Source organism: Phascolarctos cinereus, unplaced genomic scaffold, assembly GCF_003287225.1.
Source record: "Phascolarctos cinereus isolate Bilbo 61053 unplaced genomic scaffold, phaCin_HiC Scaffold_3;HRSCAF=262, whole genome shotgun sequence".
Taxonomy (NCBI): domain Eukaryota; kingdom Metazoa; phylum Chordata; class Mammalia; order Diprotodontia; family Phascolarctidae; genus Phascolarctos; species Phascolarctos cinereus.
In genome coordinates, this window is record NW_027555736.1 from 85,130,691 (window position 1) to 85,138,875 (window position 8,185).

Here is an 8,185-nt window from a genome sequence, read left to right on the forward strand (position 1 = left end):
TTGTTAGATTCTAGATCTCTCTGTTGTCTGCTATGGGGAAAGAAACATCTCAGTCAAGACTAATCAAGCATATGCCATATAGCTGATTCTGTGGCAGCTCTCATCACTCACCACAGGCAGTTGCTGTGATAGTAACTCTCTGGTTCAGCTCATTTCTACAACTCAGCTCAGTGCCTGGAACATTGTAAGCACTCGGTAAATTACCGGCGATTAAACCTACAGACAGAACTGACCGATAAAACTAATGGAGTTCTTTTGAGCCTTCCCTCTCCAAGGAGAGGACTTATCTCCTGGGGTCTCAATGTGATCAGACTGTAGAAGGGGCCATGGCTGAGTGAATTCCACCACCCCTGCCAGGTTCTGACTTTCTGATGAAGTTTAAAATCTCACCTAACACAATCACAATTAGACTTTAGCCACGGGACCTAAAAGAATTGTCCACATTTGCCATGCTGCCATGTGAGCTGGCAAATGTCTTTCCACAGAACCACTCAGGAAAAGAAACAAAACTGGGAGGAAAGGCAAACGTTGCCGCCATTTTCAATTTCAGTAGTGGCCGCCATTGTCATCCTAGCTTGCCAATACTTACTCCATATCATCAAAGATGAGGTATATGAGTAAATCTGGGTCAGCTTCTATTTGCCACACACAGTAAGCGTTATTTGGATACACTGCTGGGTAGGAGGGACTGGAGAATGAGCCTTCAGAGCCAGACAGAAAGCCTCCGCAGCCCTCAAAGAGATCTATGAAATGAAAGGAAAAACCTTTTATAGATACTCAAGTCAACTTTCAAAGTGTAAAGAGGAGGAGACACCAGTCTAAGTTAATGAGGAATCTGAATTATAGGATATTTTTATTATTAGATATCTCAAATGAAAAGCAACCTATTGACTGTGAAGCTCAAAGTGACCTCTCTCCTGTTTTCCTTGAGTGCTATATCTTCATCTCTCCTTTTATTTGTTTTATTCTTCCTTATATTATATTTGTTTGTATTCCTATATATATCCCTGGAAAATGTAAGCACCTTGAGAACAGGAATTGTCTCATTTTTTCATTGTATCCCTAAAACCCAGAATAGTTTCTGGAAGAAAAAAGGTCTTAATTAATTAATTCAATAATCATTTGTTAAGTGCCCAGAGGGCAGCTAGGTGGTGTAATACATTGGCCATTATTCTTGGAGTCAGGGAGACCAGAGTTTGAATCCTGCTTCGGATACTACTAGCTGTTGGACCCTGGACAGGCTACTTGAGCCTCTGTTTCCTCATCTACAAAATGGATATAATAAACATCTACTTCACAGGTTTGTTTAGAATCAAATAAAACAAGATGATATGTGTAAATCACTTTGCAAACCTTAAAGTACTATGACAAATGTTAGGTAGTATTATAATACAAAGACAAAAATAGACAGTTCCTGCTCTACTTAATTGGACTTTTTTGGTCTTGATATTTGCCATTAATCATTCACACAAGCCAGAGAAGTCAGGGCTTATTAGCAGTCTGGGGTAGGGATAAGAGTAGTACAGTTTAAGAAAGAGGACATAATAATGGCCTTTAATAGATTGTGATCTGTGGCAATTTGGGAACATAAAGCAATAACATTTAGCATGTCCTTGAATCTAGGTAACCATAGTTAGCTGGCCCCTACATTCCCTCTGATTCTTTATTTAGGCCATCTTGCTGTCTGTCCTGCTAGCCTGTATGTGTTACTGTTTATTGTTCAGTCATATCTGACTCTTGGTGACCCAATTTGGTGTTTTCTTGGTAAAGATACTGGAGTCATTTGTCACTTCCTTCTCCAGCTCATTTTACAGATGAGGAAACTGAGGCAAACAAGATTAAGTAACTTGCCCAGGGTCACACAACTAGTAAGTGTCTGAGACCAGATTTGAACTCAAGAAGATGAGTCTTCCTGCCTCCAGACCCTTGGTTCTATCCACTGTCCCACCTAACTGCCCCTACTCCATTTTCACTTTTTGCTCTGGGTATAGTAATCAGATCATCAAACCACTTCTGGAAAGGGCAGAATTTATTGCTCTATGGATGAATTCATCATCTTTACAACTCCCCAGACCAAAACTCATTTCTGTGAACATCATATGCTTTTAATTCCTTTAAGCTCCTTGAAGGCTGGAACTGTCTCGGTTTTGTATTTTTATTCCTTAGTGTAAGGCCTGGCACACAGTAAATGCTGGGTAAATGCTTTTTGATTCATTCAAAAAAGAGAAGAGTGGACTTACCATACGTTGGAGTAATTGTATTGCATACTGTTGGAGAAAGAGGTCAATGTGAGATCAAATAAGAAAAAAATGAATTCATCCTGATAAGACTGAAAATGTTCCCAAATGCCTGTTGACCCAAATGGAAGAAATCTGCATATGTTTTTCCCCACTAGAAGGATATAAGGTTTTGAGGACAAGGATTATTTTTGTTTTTGAATCCTGCAGAGTTCTAGGTGGAGGTCTTCCTCCTTGCACTGGAATTGTGATTTAATTGGTATAGGAAACTCCCAGGTGAGGGACTTTTTCTAAAAACGCAGGCTTGGGGCAGCTAGGTGATGCAGTGGATAGAGCACTGGCCCTGAAGTCAGGAGGACCCGAGTTCAAATCCAGTCTCAGACCAAACACTTGACACTAGCTGTATGACCCTGGGCAAGTCACTTAACCCCAATTGCCTTAAAAAAAAATGCAGGTTGGCACCTTCTCTGCAACCCACATTCTAGTATTTTGGAACAATGAGAATATTTTCTCAGGGTTACATGGCCAGTATGTATCAGAGCCAGAGTTTGAAACTGGGTCTTCTTGGCCTCAAAGCTAGCGCTCTCTCTCGCGTGCTCTCTCTCTGTCTCTGTCTCTCTCTCTCTCTCTCTCTCTCTCTCTCTCTCTCTCTCTCTCTCTCTCTCTCTCCTCCCTCCCTCCCCCCCTCTCCCTCCCTCCCTCTCCCTCTCTCCCCCTCTCCCCCCCTCATTGCACTATACTGTTTTGCATTGCTTATACTTGGAATCTGGGGAATAGAATGGCCCTATTAGTTCTAATCTCTTGAGACCCAGCAGCTAACCCAGTTCCTTTTCTGTCCACTCTGGTGTATTTGTGGTGATTGTCATAGAGAATTGTTCAAGAGTCCAATAACCATTACAGTCTAAACTTTTTGGACTTGAACCCTGTCTTTGCCTCTGAAGGGAGCCTAGAAAAACCATAGCTTACCTGGTAGAGTGAAAGGATTAGTAGTGGTAGGGAATGGAGTGGTAGTATGGCTTTCTGTTTGAGAAAGGAGACAGACAGAGACCAATCACATTTGGATTCTTTGCTTATCATATGTAAAGTCATGTTAAACCTATTCTTGTTGTTTTTAAAATCTCTTAAGGTCTAGTTCTTCACATGTCCTTCTCCATATGCTTCTGCATGTACACAGTTTATAAGAACACCTTACTTACACAGAGATCACCTATCTGGCAACTTTACCTGTCTGGAACATAGCCAAGAGCCACATTAAAAAGGCAAACAGGGCCCCTGAGCAGCTGGGGTAGATGGGCTGGAGTCCCTGTGATAAAGCTCATGTACTTTACTCATAAGAGAGTCTTTTAGGCCCTCCCTCAGCATCTATTAACATGTTGGCTGAGGTGACGTCTGTGGTACCTTCTCTCTGCCCTGCAATTTGTCGATTGTCTTTTTCATGCTATTCTAACAAGTTTGGTTTTCTGTTTCCCAGGTCACAGCAGATTTAAGATTCCAATACTATTTAAATAATAATAACAATAGTCAGGGATTATTTCAGTACTGACTTTGTATACCCAGTGCCTAGTTCATTGCTTGGCAACTAGTAGGTGCTTAATAACTATTTGTGGAATGAATAAATAAAAGATTTGGAAGTGGGAAAGAAGTACAGCCATCTTTAGTGTTGAGGAATGAAAGCAAAAGGGAAGAAAGAAAAATTCAAAAGCAGCAACAAAGACTCAAACACTACAGTACTATGGGAACCATTATTATTGTAGGGACAACCACTCTATCCACTTCAATAGCCCCTGAAGCTGTTGTCATTGAGATGCCATGGAATCCTCAAGAAATAGTTAAATTTTATTCAGGATCCTTTGCTTAAGGAGACAGGGAAGCATGTAAACTATTTTGGAAAGATGTCTAACCAAAACTGGTTAAAATTTTGAGAAAGGGTGGCTCCTAAAGGGGGTGGTTTCAGTTCAATCAGTCAATCAACTAATTACCAAGAATTTGTTAAGCATCTGCTTTGTGCCAGAAACTATGTTGGCGCTGGTGACTCGTTTGCAAAGAATAAAACAGTTTCTTACTCTCTCTCAAGGAACTTACATTCTCTTATGAGAGACAACATATATGTATATAAGAAATATATTGCTTTTTGCTGTTGCTCAGTCATTTCAGTTGTGTCTGGCTCTTGGTGATGCCCATGGGGGTTTTTCTTGGTAAAGGTACTGGAGTGGTTTGCCATTCCCTTCTCCAGCTCATTTTACAGATGAGGAAACTGAGGTAAACAGGATTAAGTGACTTGCCCAGAGTCACACAGATAGTCAGTGTCTAAGGCTGGATTTGAACTCAGGAAGATGAGTCTTCCTGCCTCCAGGCCCTTGGCTGTATCCACTGTGCCATCTAACTTTCCCTACCCCATTATCGCCTTTTGTTCTGGGCATAGTAATCAAATCATTAGTACCATCACTTCTGGAAAGGGCAGAATTTATTGCTCTATGGATGAATTCATCATCTCTACAACTGCCCGGACCAAAACTCACTTCCCTGACCAACACACCCTTATATGCTTTTAATCCCTTTAAGCTCTTTGAAGGCTGGAACTGTCTTCTTTTTGTATTTTTATTCCCAATGCTTAGCATAGGTCCTGGTATACAGAAAGTGCTGATTAAATGCTTTTTGATTCATTCAAACAAGAGAAGAATGGACTTACCAAATGCTGGAGGAACACCTGTATTAAATTCTGTTGGAGCAAGAGGTCAATGTGAGATCAATTAAAAAGACAGAAAAAAAAAAGAATTAATCCTGATAAGACTGAAAATGTTCCCAGATGCCTGTTGATCCAAATGGAAAGAAATCTGCCTATTGTTTCCCGCCCCCTCCCCCCCCAGAAGAATGTAAGGTTCTTGAGGATAAAGATTATTTCTGTTTCTGAAACCTTCAGAATTGCTAACATTGGTGGAGGTCTTCCTCCTTGCACTGGAATTGTGATTTAATTGGTATAGGAAGCTCCCAGGTGAATGAACTGTTTCTAACAATGCAGGTTGGTACGTTCTCTGCAACTTACATTCTGATAGCTTGGAACAATGAGACAGCATGTACATATATAATAAATACGTAGCTTTTTGTTGTTGTTTAGTTGTTTCAGTCAGGTTCAACTCTTGGTGACCCCATTTGGGATTTTCTTGGCAAAGATACTGGAGAAGTTTGCCATTTACTCCTCCAGTTCACTTTACAGATGAGGAAACTAAGGCAAACTGGGTTAAGTGACCTGCCCAGAGTCACACAGCTAGTAAGTGTCTGAGGCCAGATTCGAACTCAGGAAGATGAATCTTTGTGACTCTAGGCTTTGCACTCTATCCACTACGTCAGCTAGCTATTACTTGTAAAATGAATATGAAATAAATAAATGATTAGGAGGAAAAAAGGTAATAAATTGCTTGTGGTGGTGGGGAATCAGGAAAGACTACCTGTAGGAGACTGTTTTTGAGTTGTATAAATCTCTACTCAGTCTTCGTACCTATTCTAGGAACATTTCAATGTCTAGGAACCAGCTGGAAAGCATATCAAGCAGATACTAATTGTCTGCGTTTCTATCCATTTTGCTGATGATCAGTGGCGATATTCTTCTAGGGAGTTTTGGGCAGGGTGCTATTTTCAAAGAGCCTATCATTAAGTTAATCATTCTGTGATTTTTCTGGCCTTCTGCTCCATTTTGATGGAGGAGATATGTCTTGGGAGATAGCTTACACGTGGGAAATGAAGGGGATTTTCTGTTTTCCAAATGTAGTCCTAATGAAAGGAGAACTCAGTGTACAATAATAGATGACTAGACCAGTGACAAATCAAAAAAGCAAGAACAGATAGTCATTCTACTACTTACCATATCAAAATATTAGTCTCAGATGTTTCTTACCTTTCTGGTTACTACTGTAGGAAGCAGAAAACCCTTGATTTGTGATACTGCCATCAGTTTTAAATAAAACTGTCATTCGGTTGGAGCTTGATATCAATGTCCTAATGGGACCTTTACAGAATCTTCCAAATGAAGAAGCATTCAACGAACTGTCAAAAATCTCAATGTAGTCATAAGTACATAAACCCTCAAATTCCAATCTGAAAAACAGAAAGAGGAATGGAGGAGAAGGATAGGACTTCCTGTAGCATACTTTGGCACCATGATACTCCTTGCTCTTGCCCTCACAACTGGAAGAATTTCATGGCAATCATCCTACACTACAAACAATAAGAAACCTATGGTTTAATGAAAAACATTTCCCCAACCCCAAGTGATTTCATATAAGCAATAGATTTAGAGAAAAATCTCTAAAATGCTGCTAAAATGTCTGGAAACGAGCTGAAAATGCGCAGCTTCAGCGATTCCTTGTTCAAAGAAAACACCCAAAGTAACACAAAGCTCACAGTCATGTGATTGAAGCCTATCTTTGGGCTCCTAACAGGCAAGTCAGGTCAACAAACATTTATTAAGCATTCACTATGTGTCAGGCACTGTGCTAAGTACTGGGAATACAAAGAAAGGCAAAAACATAGTCTCCTAAGGAACTCACATTCTAATGGAAGAGACAGCATAGTTTATTCTTTCTCTCTCCTATTAATTTTTTTCCCACATATGACTAGATATAGATTTTTTTCTGGTGATGGCAAATTTAGAGCTTACCTCGTGAGTGGTGGATCCGTTTAAGCTGTCACAAATAAGTGTTTTAAAAATGTTTTGTTAACACTTTTAAAAATAATATTCTCATTTCATAATTCTGTCTCCCCCTTCTCCTTTCCTACCTTTCCCCAAACACTACAATAGAATCCTCCTTTGGAACAATGAAATAGTTAAAGAAAACAAACTTTTACATTGACTGTATCTGGCATTATATAACTCATTCTGCATCTGGGGTCCACCACTTCTCTAACCAAGAGCAGTGATATGGGCCATCTGTATTTTCTAAAGTGATAGGCTAAGTGTCCAAATAGAACTTAGGCTTTGAAAATGCACGAGAGACCTTCATATTATCTTATACGAATAATTTAACTTAAGGAAAATTCTAGAAATCTAGTTCCCAAGTTCTAAAAACATCTTGGAAAGGCATATCATTTCCCTTTTCTCAGGAAGTAGAAGGGGCAACAATTGATGTATTATTTGGACAGTTGACCTATTCAGGAAATATCCAGAAGCTCCTTTCTGCCACTTGAGGGGGAGGCATTCCCCATTACTTCTGTTGTGAAGGACAGTAGATCCTATCTAGGTTGTCCAGGGAACCAGCATTCCTGTGACACTCACATCTTGCTGGGTAGGGCAACCCATGAGAAAAATGTCACCTCACATCTACAAAAGGCCTATAAACCTGGTTCAGAATTTTGAAATGTCAAAGTGAAATATGGGATCTATGTTTTGACCCATAAGCCAGAGGTTACCTGACTCAGGAAGTGAATTCTTAGATAGCAGCTCAAGTTGATAAACATCTGGATGGTTATCAAAGGGAGGTGATGCTGTGGGGTAACCAGGGTCTTACTTACTGCAGCTCATCAATGACCGACTTCTATTTCCCAGATGCAGTTTAGGAGATTGGGATAGTGTCCAGGATAGTTTGGACTGGTAAATGATCCCTTAGAATCGACAAGGAGACCCCCACAACTTGTTTTACTGTCTGTAAAATAAAAAGGGAAAACATTTTATCGTTTGTGAAGAATTGAGAAGTCAAGTTTATTTTTCATGGTAGTTATTTATTTTCAGAGCATTTGTTGAGTAATACTCTAATATATCTGCTATATTCTTGGGATTGTATTAAGCCATTTTGCCCCATATAGGTCACTGTGACCATGTTCTTTGATGTTCTACTGTGCATCAGACCTAAGCTAATGTCGTCAATACCTGTGTCGTGCTGAAGAAGAGCCTTTGCTCTTCTAAGAATAAGATTCCATGTTAGCCTCATGTAATAGAGAGAACTGTTCCAGATTCT

General features: G+C 39.9%; 2 long non-coding RNA genes across 2 annotated transcripts; both read right to left on the bottom strand.

The window, feature by feature from the left end:
• Window positions 1-633: 633 nt before the first annotated feature.
• On the bottom strand, window positions 634-2,681 carry LOC144454143 (uncharacterized). Its single transcript, XR_013485239.1, has 2 exons — window positions 2,241-2,681; window positions 634-743 (listed from the first exon to the last, which is right to left on the bottom strand). It is a non-coding gene; the product is annotated as an uncharacterized LOC144454143 (long non-coding RNA).
• A 308-nt stretch (window positions 2,682-2,989) lies between these two features.
• LOC110192800 (uncharacterized) lies at window positions 2,990-6,323 on the bottom strand. The gene is made up of 3 exons (XR_013485238.1): window positions 6,130-6,323; window positions 4,927-4,956; window positions 2,990-3,257 (listed from the first exon to the last, which is right to left on the bottom strand). It is a non-coding gene; the product is annotated as an uncharacterized LOC110192800 (long non-coding RNA).
• Between the last annotated feature and the right edge of the window lie 1,862 nt (window positions 6,324-8,185).